This window comes from Passer montanus, unplaced genomic scaffold (genome assembly GCF_014805655.1).
Source record: "Passer montanus isolate IOZ18808 unplaced genomic scaffold, ASM1480565v1 scaffold18, whole genome shotgun sequence".
In the NCBI taxonomy this organism is placed as follows: Eukaryota; Metazoa; Chordata; class Aves; order Passeriformes; family Passeridae; genus Passer; species Passer montanus.
In genome coordinates, this window is record NW_024365381.1 from 3,550,067 (window position 1) to 3,562,642 (window position 12,576).

Consider the following 12,576-nt stretch of genomic DNA (forward strand, 5'->3'; position numbering starts at 1 on the left):
ATCTTCCCCTATTGTCTTTTAATACAGGAGAAAAATTCTGTTTATTTTTCACTTACAGTGCCTTACCCTCCAGCCTTTATAGTAGAGATTGAATCAAGATGACTGTACTTTATCCTGAAAGAGCAGCCCCAGAAGCTGTGAATCCATCAAATGATGTCAAAGCACCTAGAAAAAACTGATATGTAAAAAGCTATTTCTATAGTATGAAGTGGGTTATGGTCAGGGCTTCAAAATCTGGATATAAATTTCTTCTGACCACAGAAGGCCTGCATATGGGTCACAGTAGAGCAAGTGCTCTCAAGGAATATGAGATTCATGATTTTGCTCTCAGTGGAGTGTAAACTGCTAAAGGCTGCATGCCTGCAGTCTGCATTCAGAAAGAACTCTGGCTCCTTTGTACTCACTGAGGGATATCAGACTCCTAGATGTCCTCTGGGAGAAAAAAAAAAAAATATATATATATATATCTGCTGGGAAAATAAAGGTCTTGTTTCTGCCTCAGGAAAGTGTTACACTGATGCTTTTATAAACTGTGGAAGTATATTTGTGACCTGCTATGCTGTCTTGTACACCATACATTCTTCAGGTTTTTGTTACAAGATGTTATTTTTGCTTTAGTTGGATTTAGAAAGAAAAACTACCTTTTAGGCTAGTATTTCACACCTCTACTGTTTGCAAAGTATGCAGAAAAAAAGGATTATTTAGTCATTGAGCCAAAGAAATCTAATTTCTCTTCCCATTTTTTATCATTATTCCTTAATCTAAGCTGTTTTGGAAACAGCCATATTATCTATTCTCACAAAGGCTCTGGGTAGAGATTTATTAGCAACATACTTCTGAATTCTTCAGATTAATATATGACTGAAATGCAAAGTGTCCTTACTGATTAAAGAAAATGCAGCTTATATTGCCAGAATACATCTTTTTTAATTGACTTAAGATAGAATCAAATTCTGCTGCATTTGTATCCAGAGCGTGTATTAGAGTTAAGGAGTAAGAGCTACCAGAGTCTCATTTATTTTGTTTCTGATCAAAAAACCATGAATTCTAAAAATATACTTAAAATATTAGTTGGGCAGCCTCTAACAGTGCTTGGCTTCGAATTAGTCACCAAGCATTGAGAGATAATTATAGCACTTAGAGTGAGTGTGAGGAATTGTGGTTCTAGTTGCTGAAGCAGAGATAATTGCTGTGAACAGACTCTCCACCCATGCCATTCTATAAACACTCATAGAGGGTTTGGGAGAGTGGTGAAGAGATTGCTAAATGTCCACGAGTTCATAGCCTGGAGCATTAAGAAGAAATTTGTTTCAGTAAAATCAGTGGTATTTTTTTCTTCCATAGCTATGTCTTACTCTACCAAACTATCCGAGGCTCAAATGTGTTTATCAGTCCATCTCCCCAGAGTTAGTAGCATCCACCTGACAACAACACCTGCTTTCTGCAGAAATACTCCCAAAGGCTTGCAGTATCCTCATGACCTTCTCTTCTCTTTCCATTTTAGTCCCAGATGTCCTTACAAGCACCAGAGAAGCCACACAGGAGCTGAATGAAAAACAGTCCTCTCCTTGCTGAAGCAAACCCCCCTGTTTCTGGTATCTAGCAATTCACTTGCATGCACAGGTCTCAGGATATGAATGCCTCCATCCTATACCTACATGGGAATATTTGGCATGTAATAAGTTTTTAGGCCGTCCCCACAGATGCCTTGATCACCATCATACCTTTTTTCTCCAGCTTTCACCAAAACTGGAACTGTACACAATAGCAATCTGCTCTATGTAGGCTTCAGATAAAAATGCATCCAAGGACTCTAATGTTTGATGAAGATGTTGCCTAGGCTGGTGCCAGAACATGTTCTAGAGAACTTGCTGTTGTTTCTCTGTCCCCTTGTCAATCCCACAAGCTTTTTCATGTTTTTCTCAAGATCTCTCTTCTCTCTTTCCCACTTTCAGACTGGCCAAAACACAACTCTGAATTTGGCAGCAATTCCCTAAGGAAAGAATTCATCCAGATTTTTCTCCAAATGAAGCAGAGTGTGTGGGGATATTCTGAAAGAATATGGAGAGGGATTTCACATGGAAAGAACTATGAAAAAATGCATAACAACTTAAAAATTCCCAAGTAGTAAGTCATACATGTGATGACTCAGCTGGCCTAAGGAGCTGAAGCACTCAAAGCACCCCTGTTTCAGGTACAGACCCTTGGACACTGATGTCAGATGTCCATGCTAGTTTCCACAATGGCAAGACAGCAAGGAGCTTGTGAAGAGCTCACTATCCATTCTCACTTGGGCAAACAAAACAAATTAGGAGATTTTCTGAGACCAAGAATAGAAAATGAAGGCACTTCCTTTCCTGTTTTCCTATACTTGCATTTCCCAGCCTTTCCTACCTACCTAATGGAATATCTAGCATAACAGTGCTCACTCCTTCAGAAACCTGAATCTGCAATGTGGAGTTCAGCTACCTGAAAGACCAGCATCTAAACTTCCTTCTGGAAATAAAAATAAACCCCCATAGTCCCCTATCATCATCCAAGAAAACATAAGAAGCATTTTCAAAGTATGATCACACACTGAAATTACTTTTGTGTCATTCACAATAGCCTATGAAGATGTTCTAAAAATACACTTCTGATTCAAAGTGCTCTTCATTACCTGTGTATGGAATTTTAACTTTTTATTTTGTGATTTTAGTATCATGTAAGAGATTCTATTGCTAGGCTTGTTTCACCCTGGAAACTGAGTCTGAGTTTGTGTCCCATCCTCCATTAGATCAGGAGAGTGTAGGTTCTTTATTATAGACACAGTGTGTTTTCAAGGCAATTGCACCTTATTTGCAGATTTCTACATTCCTGAAAAAAACCAAAACACAGGCTTAGCACTCTTGTATGTGCAGTCTTGTATTAAACAAACCATATTTCAAATATGTTAGAAAGATTTTTCATATATAATATCAGGAAGTGGTTTTTTTCAGCCCAGCCAGCAGAATTAGGTTCTAATGGAATTAATTATCCTCCACATGAGAAGCAAGTGCTGGCAATGTGGCATCTTAAGAAGCAGAAGCATAACTTTAAATATGATTTTTATATGTTTTTAAAATTTAAAATCACATTACATAATAATATGTATTGTCTATATACATTTTTCATCCTAGACAAGTTGTTCTAACACAAAATGTCAATTCCCAGCTGTTAAAAATATGAATTCTTTGTTTGTATTTTAAGTTGTTTCCCCTTGAAATGACATTGCTAAAAATATATTTTTGGGAGTAGTTTTCAGTATTTTTCAATATTATGTGCTTCTTCTGTGGGGTTTTCACCTAAAAATAACCTCCTACCTTGATATCTGAACACTCTTCACTCTGTCTATTTTAAATATTTTGTGCACATTACACAGTGGCAGAATATTTTTAAGGAAATACTCCTATCGTCCTTTGTTGCTATATTCTGTTTGCAAAGATCTGTAAATAAAAATTACATAAAACTCAATAAGGTGATTTGGGTTTTTTTCCTTATTTCTTCCAGCAACTATCCAAAAGTATTGACATCAGTATCTGTACCATTTATGTAAAGTATTTCAATAATTTTAACTTTAGGGAACAAGCTCATTCTAATATTTAATATCTAAAAGGTCAATTCAAAACAGACTCTTTGTTCAGATGGCTTTGAAATTTCAACAATTAGTTGATCGGTTGTGGTTTTTGAAAAATCTAATTACAGTCTCTGTGCTGTATGACATCTTGGATTTTTTTAACCAATCCTTATGCATTGAAAATCTCTTTACTCATGAAGAAATCTGAATAAATATTAAATAAACATTTTATTATATAGTCATAGAAAAATTTACTGAATCACCTTAACTAACATCTTGAAAATAGAAACTGCAATAAATATTGACTGATTTTAATGTTGCTTTGCTTTGGACTGTCAGGATGACTAGCTCTTTACAAGAATTCTTTCATAAGAGCTTCGGGCATCTATAAGAACACCAGAACATTTGGGTTAGACCAGTTATAGTCTGAGTAAATTGTTAGGTTTTGAGTAAATGATTCTTCTTCTGGGTGCTGATTGATGAAGAATTGTGAATTAAAAGGAACAGACACAACAGACAGCATCATGTTCATAACCCAGATACATCTGGGGTGAGAAAGCACAAAGATGATCCCTTCTGTATCTGTCACTCACGAATATGATGGCAAGAGCTTTTGAACTGGTGAATGCCACCTCCTGATGATACTCAGAGTAGGTTTTCAGATGATACTCAACAGTAGGTTTTCTGATTGCCAGAAATGTCAGCTGTCTTCCTCCTCAGCTGAAGGGGAGGCTCAGCACAGATTTATGTGCATGGGCATCGACTCTCTCACCTGCAAGCTACCCCTTTACTGATGGCCACACTGCATCACTCAGCCAGTATTGTCCCCAGGCTCCAGACACTACTTGGTGCTGCTGTCTGGGTGTTTCTGAGGCAGACATCTGGCAGTCAGATGCATCAGCTGCACTGCTAGCTCTGTTCCCTGCCTACCATTCTGCAGCTTTTGGAGAGCTGGGAGCTGTTCCGTGCCTGCACAGCTCGATTCCCAAAGCCCAGCTGCTCTCAGGTTGCAGACCAGAAGGGTTTCTAGAGAGTACGCTGGAAATTACTGGGCTGAAAGGTAATGGTGTCCTGACAGTGATGTGTTTCTTTTTCAGGGGCTATTTTTGCAGGGCAGAGCTAAGAAACAGAAGAGCCTAGGAGCCAGCTGACAAAAGCCTCCTCACTGTGCCATGCAGATAAGCAGAGGAAAAACACCAGGCAATCTGGAATGGGTCCCACATGCTCACAGAGTGTGCAGATGTAAATGCCATAGTATGAGCTTTTCTGCACCCCTACCTACTCCTATCCTAATCTGCACTACTTAGTGAGCTGAGGGCATAGGGATCCCTTTTAAATCAACATGGGAATGTATGGCCCGAGGTACTCACAGTATCCTATCTCTCCTAAAAGTTTTTCCCTACTTTAATTCAGTTTTTTGTAATGTTAAATACTCCTTCTAGCTAAAGTTCCCTGACTCAGAGTTCTCAGTATTAACACCTGAGAATAGAAAATCACAGATCAGTATTTTGAAATCAAATGTGTTCTGAAAACTGTCAAGAGATCCACGATGTTTTCAATTATTTAGTTTAAACGGCATTAACCTCTAAAAGGACACAGTGCAGTTTTTTGTATATCATTCTATGCATTTCTGCAGTGTACTCGGTTATCTTGGGGAGAAGGCTTTACCATTTTAAGTACTTGTATCTGCACTGTTGCACAGAAGAATATTAAACACATGCAAACAAAAGATTGCAGCTGAAAAGAGAAAATGTTTTGTGAATTTGGTTTACTGACTGTAAATGGTTGAAGAGTGTTGCGGGTTTTAAAATCCTATATGTATGAAAAAACAACAGCTGAAAAAAATGTTTTTCCAGGCATAGAAAGATGTTTTACTGGTACACAAGCAAAGTATTTGCTTTCATGAGTGAAAAATTGAGAAAATAAGTTTGAGAAGATTACAAGATGAAACAAGAAGTAACTCCATTGAAATTAGGGAGCTACAAGAACAGGGCAAAGTCAAAGTGCACATGTCAGAGTAGGGCCAGCACATCCTGATTATCAACATTGATAGGCAATGGAAAAACACAAGTTAGCTGCAGTAACATTCTCATTCATAGAACACTAAAAACCAGCATTTGGATGTTAACAAGAGTGTATAATTTCACTGCTTTCTCTTCCTCAACTGCCTGTTTTATTTTAGGTATTTTTAGCCTGACTACTTTCTTCACTTCCCTTTAGAAGGAATCAAGCCTCAGGAGGCAGAAGTTGCACAACATGGATATTTCATTTATTTTTCTTTCACCTTAAAAAACAAAAGTTTACCTTTAGATACAAAAGCAAAAAAATACATCAGATATCCACACTTCTTTCACTTTTTTTTTTTTTTTTACTTAGATAGGATGGGTGCAATGAAAGCTTATTCTAGAGCTGCTTATTTAAAATGCCCATAAAAGAAAGAATTTATCCTGTTTGCCAGAGATATGCAAGTTAAAAATAGCATGGCAGTGAAGCAAAACACATGATGACACTGTGCCAGATGACAACAAAATGGCCTAACAATGGAAAATAATTCTATATACAGTAAATTTTTCTCAAGTGATCTTATTTTCTACACGGATTTTCTCCTCTCAGTTATCCTGTATTATAGTATGACTCAAAAGCAGAATAGGTAACAAAATGAAGTGTTAACTACAAGTTTGAGATATGCTACAAGATCTTGATATTTGGGGAGGTGGCAGGGATTATTTTGTAAGAAACAAATTCTAGATTTTATCCATTAAATGTCTTCATCATTATTTCTGTTAAGTAACAACAGAATTTGTTAACAAATTATCAGACAAAAATGCAATTCTAGTATTTTGTATATAATTAGTTTAAATGCCTCACAGGATATATTTCTGGTAACAATACTCAATGTGTTTTAAGAACTGAATTTATTCAAGAGTTTGTTTGGTTTTCATATTAAGTTATCTCTTTCTTTTATAGACAGAGGATGTTTTACTATTTTTTTTTCTTCTCTTAGTTTGCAGAAAGTAAAAGTTAGGGAAGAGATATAATTTAGAATCCATTTTAAAAAAAAATAGGTCATTATTAGAAATGTTAAACATAAAGCCTAATCAAGACAAAGTTTAAAGTGCAAAGAGGTTCTTCTTAACTTATGCTAAGAAGTGTTTACATCAATAATTAAATTAAAGGAAATTCGTCTATTGTTACTATTATACAAAGAATGAAAGCTTTTCAGAACAAACCACACTTTAAAATTACCTGAATATCTAGAAAAGCAAATTTCAAGTATTTGGAGAGTTTATGATCCTTCTTGGGAAGTTAACATTACTGGCCATAAATGAGTGTGCAATTAAACAAATTTTCTAATATTGAGGAAAAAGATTCTATTTTAAATCCTCAAGACTATAATTTTTTAATGTTCCTATCCATTACATGTGCTCAAATGCAGTATTGTCAATACAGTAACCTCTCCCCAAATTGATTATGTCTGTATATTGGCTACAGATCAACATTTTTAGTATTTAAAGAAACCTGATGGTGTTATCAGTTGCATTATTTGGTAAGTGATTTAGGGTCAAAACCACAGTATTGATCACACTCCATCTTGGAAAGAAATACACAGACTGAACATCTATTGCTTTAGCTTTCCGTGCATGTATATGTGTGTGTCTGCACACATGCATAGCTGCTTATTTTGACAAACATGGTTTAATTTGTCCCCAGAGGAAATGGTGCCATTAAACAGGTAATTATGAGTGCAAAACTATCCACTGGGCATTTAATTCATTGTCAGAGTACACAAAGCCATTTCACCTAACCTTTCTAAAGTCCTTGGATGTCATACTCAGATGCATGATATTTAATACCACTGTCCACATGGCCATGATACTAACCATTAAGTGATGATAAATGGTAAGGCATGCTGTGCAAATGATATATAATTTTATGTTGCATTCCCCATACCCTATTACAAATCACAGTCGAATTTCTGTGGTTAGGTCATATACTGTGCTAGGCCAGGCAGCACATGATGTCACTCCCCTGATAATCATAAACATTATGCACAGATTTTATCGACTGGTCAAAAGAAACCTGTAATTAGTGACTAAGCCAACCAGATCTAATAAAATGACAGGGTCTTTCCAGTCCTATAAGCATGGAAAAATCAAATCCCTTAAAAGCTCCCACTGCTGCCTAACACATTGTATGTCTTTTGAGAAAAGTGCATGCTCTAAAAAAACTTTAGGAAATATCACAAACATTTCCAAGATGTCTGAGGCTTACTTGTGTCCCTTCACCCTGCTCTGCCTTGCTGTGCCTGGAAGTCTTCTGAGCTATCACTGGTCAATGAAGGCAATTACTCATCTCATTTTCACATAGTTATTTTTAAACTGGTCCAAGCATGTTCTGACAACACAACCCAGCACCTTCATTGCAGGAACTAGGACAATTTTAATGTATCCCAGTAATTAGGGATTTGGATTTTCCACATATACATACACATATCTATCTATGTCTCTGCACATCTTGATGTTATCTTAATTAAGTCGAATTAAGGGTTATTTATTTTGGACAGTGCTCCTACTTAATTAAGCATTTTGGTTTTCAATTGGCAGGCTTAGAGGAGATCTGAGTTTGCAGTTAGAGGTATTGCTTTTAGTGTAAACAGGAAATTAATAAACATCAGAAGATATCAGTGAATAAAGAGTGAACAGAAAAAAAGGTGATTTTTTTTTTTAGTCTCATTTTGTCTATCTTAAAGAAAGATAAAGCCATCTTTTGAATGTAGAACAGCATTCTCCACATGCTGTTATTTTATTGACATATTGGAGTAGTGAAACTTCCTGTTCTTGTTTTATGGTGCCATAAGAAGAGAGGCCACAGTGAACCTTCTTTGCTTTACATGTCCCATAGATCCTGCTATGGAATATCCCATATCCTGACGTGGTATTTTGCTCAGCCTGTCTGGCTTTCTATGCTCAATCCTTGTGGCTGTTCTTTCAGCTGCATAGAAGGAATACTTTCAGGAAGGTGTTTGAGGGGAGATATGTTTTTATTGTATGGCAAAGGAACAGTCCTGAAGATAAGAGAGAAGGAATGCCTCCTTTGCTACCTGCCAATGAAAGAAGTGCAGAATTCCAGAATGCTCCCTCCATGGGTAAGAAAGGGCTAGAAGCAATTTGTCAAATGACCCTACTATCACCAAAAAGTCTGTATCTATTAATATACACATCAATTTTGCAGTACATAGATACATAATGCTTTTTTTTGCAAGCAGTAGTAAATCATATTAATTCTCTGGATCGGGTTGTATTAAATTTATTTTTGTTAAGCAACACTTGCTAATACTGAGGACTACTACAAGAAAATAAGACTCAGCAAGGATAATGGGAATTTTATTTGTATCTTTGACAAAAATACAGAAACAAATCTGTCCACTTACTTTGTACATATGGACGCATTCTTTCATCATTGGAAGCAACAATACAACTTTATTCATTCTGAAGCAAAAAGAAAAACAGTGGTGGCACTTCAGATGACACACTGGGGATGTGCTGCAGTTCTGCAGTACGTATGCATTTGTCACAGATGAGTAGTTTTTGCTTTTATCTATGCTGCACAAGGTTTTGCCCCTCCCTCCATCAGCTCTTCAATGGGCCCACATCTTGACTCTTCGAGGCTGGCTGCTTTCCCACTGGGCAACAGGAACACTGGCTGTCCTAGACTGCCCCTGCCACCACCCTCCCTGACTCTCTTTACTTCTAGCCACAGACTCGGTGGATTTGCCATGAAGGGGTTTCATGATCTGAGGACTAGAACAATTAGCTAGGGGGGCAGTGTATGCAGGTGACTGAGAACCCAGTGCTGGCTCCTACAGCACTGGAGCCTGAGAAATCCAAAAGTCCAGGACACAGCTCCCCTCTCTACATAGTTCATCAGTAAATTGTATCAAACACTTTCTTATGATCCATTTTCTCTGTCTTGCAACTGTAAAGCACTTAAATTGCTTAATGACTTTAGCTATGCACTAAGCACAAGGTCCAGCACTTGTCACTAGCAGCCTTGCACATTCAGTTTATGCTACATATCTTTAAATAATATGTTTAAAAATTATTTCCTACATAAGACTTTAGGTGTCCTGCACTGTTAGTGCTATGAGGAATTGTTAGTTCTTTATCAAGCTGCTTATCAGTGACATTCTGGTAGTTCAACTGCATAACTAGCAGTCAGACTTCTGCTCTCCAGGCCCATAAAACATTTCTCTAGTCTTAATTCTGAGGTCATTCTGAGTTTCTCAGAAACTGTTTATTATCTTGCATACAAACCATTTCAATAGCCTCATGTGTTCCTGGAGCAAAGGCTAAGGCTTGCTTTTGAATACTCAGAGGAATCTCACACACAGACAACCACCAGTATCTCTATTTAATCTCTATTCCAGTGGAACTGATGAAAAGGGAACCTTTCTGAATCTGGACCTCTCTGCTGATCCCACAGGATTACAAGACACACAGGCAAGCTCTGACTTTTTTTCTCAGATCTCACTCCTGCAAACACTATGCTCCTTAGAGAAGTGCTTTGGTACAATAATTTAAAATGGTTTAAAACACTATCACTTCCCCAGTTTAAGCATTGCCTCCTAGTCAGAAATTGCTGCAAGGAATGTTTATGTTAGAGGTGAGGTTTATTTGTACTGAGATAACAGACCTACGAATTGGGGCAGGAGAGACACACACGTGTCCTGTTCTTCTATGAAGATGGTAAGCAAGGAATGTTTATGTTAGAGGTGAGGTTTATTTGTACTGAGATAACAGACTATGAATTGGGGCAGGAGAGACACACACATGTCCTGTTCTTCTATGAAGATGGTAAATTCTGTGAAGAAGTCTGGAATACTGCAAGGGGCATTAACCTTTCAAATTCATTCATCTAACTGCACCCCTTAGGCACTCAAATAATTTTACATGGTTGATTGACACATTTTTTGGTGTTGTTTATGGCTACTTCCATGTGGAATCCCACTTACTTTCCTAGACCTGTTTGACATGAAGGTTGAAATCTGCTGGACAGTTTTTGTATGCTAAATCTGTCTAACTAACAAATTTATCCAGCTGTAGGAGGAGAACAATGCCTGAGCCCAAGCATGCCACTCAGCCTGACAAGGCCAAGGACACTGAAGAAGACATTTTACAAGCATACATGTCACTAGAAATGACAGGCTATATGCTTAAATATAAACTCAAGACCATCAATACAATTTAGCATTTCTAGCAACACCAATCAAGTAATCCAAATTAAATATTATCAGTACAAAAGACAATGGAAGCAAAAATGAGACAAATTTGAAAAGTCTGAGCAAGAATAACAGCTGGACTTTAGTTTCTACTAATTTCTACCTAAAACACATTGCCTGCAAGAACCTAGAAGAAGAAAAAAAAAAAGAAAACAAAAGAAGAGGGAAAAAAATCAAAAACAAAACAAAGAAATCACAACTAAACAAAAAAAATTCCCAAAATCCAAAGCTCATCAAAATACACTAAAAAGAGAAGAAAGGTTGTGAAAGGTTGAAGGTCTGACAAGCATCATTATTAATGTTCATGAAGGCATATTCAGCTTTTCTCTTGGTTTCTGTAATCAGGCAATTAAATAAATACCCATCATAACTTCAGCATTACTAGTCTGTGTGGCTGCAGAAAAATGAGAAAATAACATTCTAATTTACTCAGTATTTAGACAGTAGATAAAAATTGATCACTTATCTGGATGTTCCCAAGTTTATCTTTCTAAAAAAAGGTCATGATGAACTCTTTGAAGGTCTCAATGCCCAGATTAATCAGAAAAAAAGAAAAAAATAACCTTGTTTCCAACTTTGTCTTTCATAACTGTGGCCTGTTCTCTGTTCATGGCTGTGCATCTGGCCTGAAATTCACGAATGCTGGATACACTGAACTCTACTGGCAGTCATACTCACGGAGAAAAAGGGATCTATCTTTTCAAAAGTTGCTTTTAATACAGAGGAGCAGCTGAAGGCCACCGGGGCTTGAACTTCTAATATATAAGATAGGAAGACATTTGTAGGAGGCTGTTGCCTACAACAAAAGTAGATTGACCTATTTCCATGATATCCATGCAAAATTTATTGGAATTAATATGAGTCACTGAATGGATTTCGCAGCATTTCTAAGAGAGATGTAAGGGAACAGCAATACAGCTGAGTGTAATGGTCTGAAAAACCGAGGCTGTAGGGAACTGCCACTATGTAGCATCAACACCCATTAGATTAAATGACAGGATCAAAATACACACCCCCTGAGGAGACAGCCAACTTACATTTCTATTCACTACGGAAGTTGTACCAACTACAATAGACATTGACAAAAACTCAGCGTTAAACATTGTAAAATAAAGTACAACAATATTTTGCTATTTTGTGAATGTTTATTTTCTAACTAACCAGCTTATTATTTCCAAGCATTACATTCCCAGCATTGCCACGGTGGACACACAGCAATGTGTGTGGCCCAGGATCCGGACACGTCACTGACACCCAATGTAGAAAATACAATAGCAGAATTTGTTTCCAGCCCTATCTTCTGAGTGTGGAGGAACAGCCCTCAGTTGTGTGACGCTTTAGCAGGAGACAATGCCTTTCAGGAACGTCGCTGGGGGCCGGAGCAGCGATCGCACACCTGACCGATTCCAGGCTCTCCGCTGGGAAGAGCCAAACTGGGAAGAGCCAAACCCGACTCCCGCCCCGCGAGCTTTCTGTGCCAAGGTGAGAACGTGTTTCTGTCCCAGCACGTTCAGCGCTGCAAAACTCGTCAGAGAGCTGAAAGGGCGCTTTATACGTTAATTTTGGAGGTTTGCCCGTCTAAACTCCTAACCCCGGCGCCGGGCGCCTCCGCCTGCCCCAGCGGCTCCGGCGGGACTCCGGCCGCGGCGGAACCCGGCCCGCGGGAGGCTTTTCGGCCGCGGCGGGCGCACGCCTCTCCCGC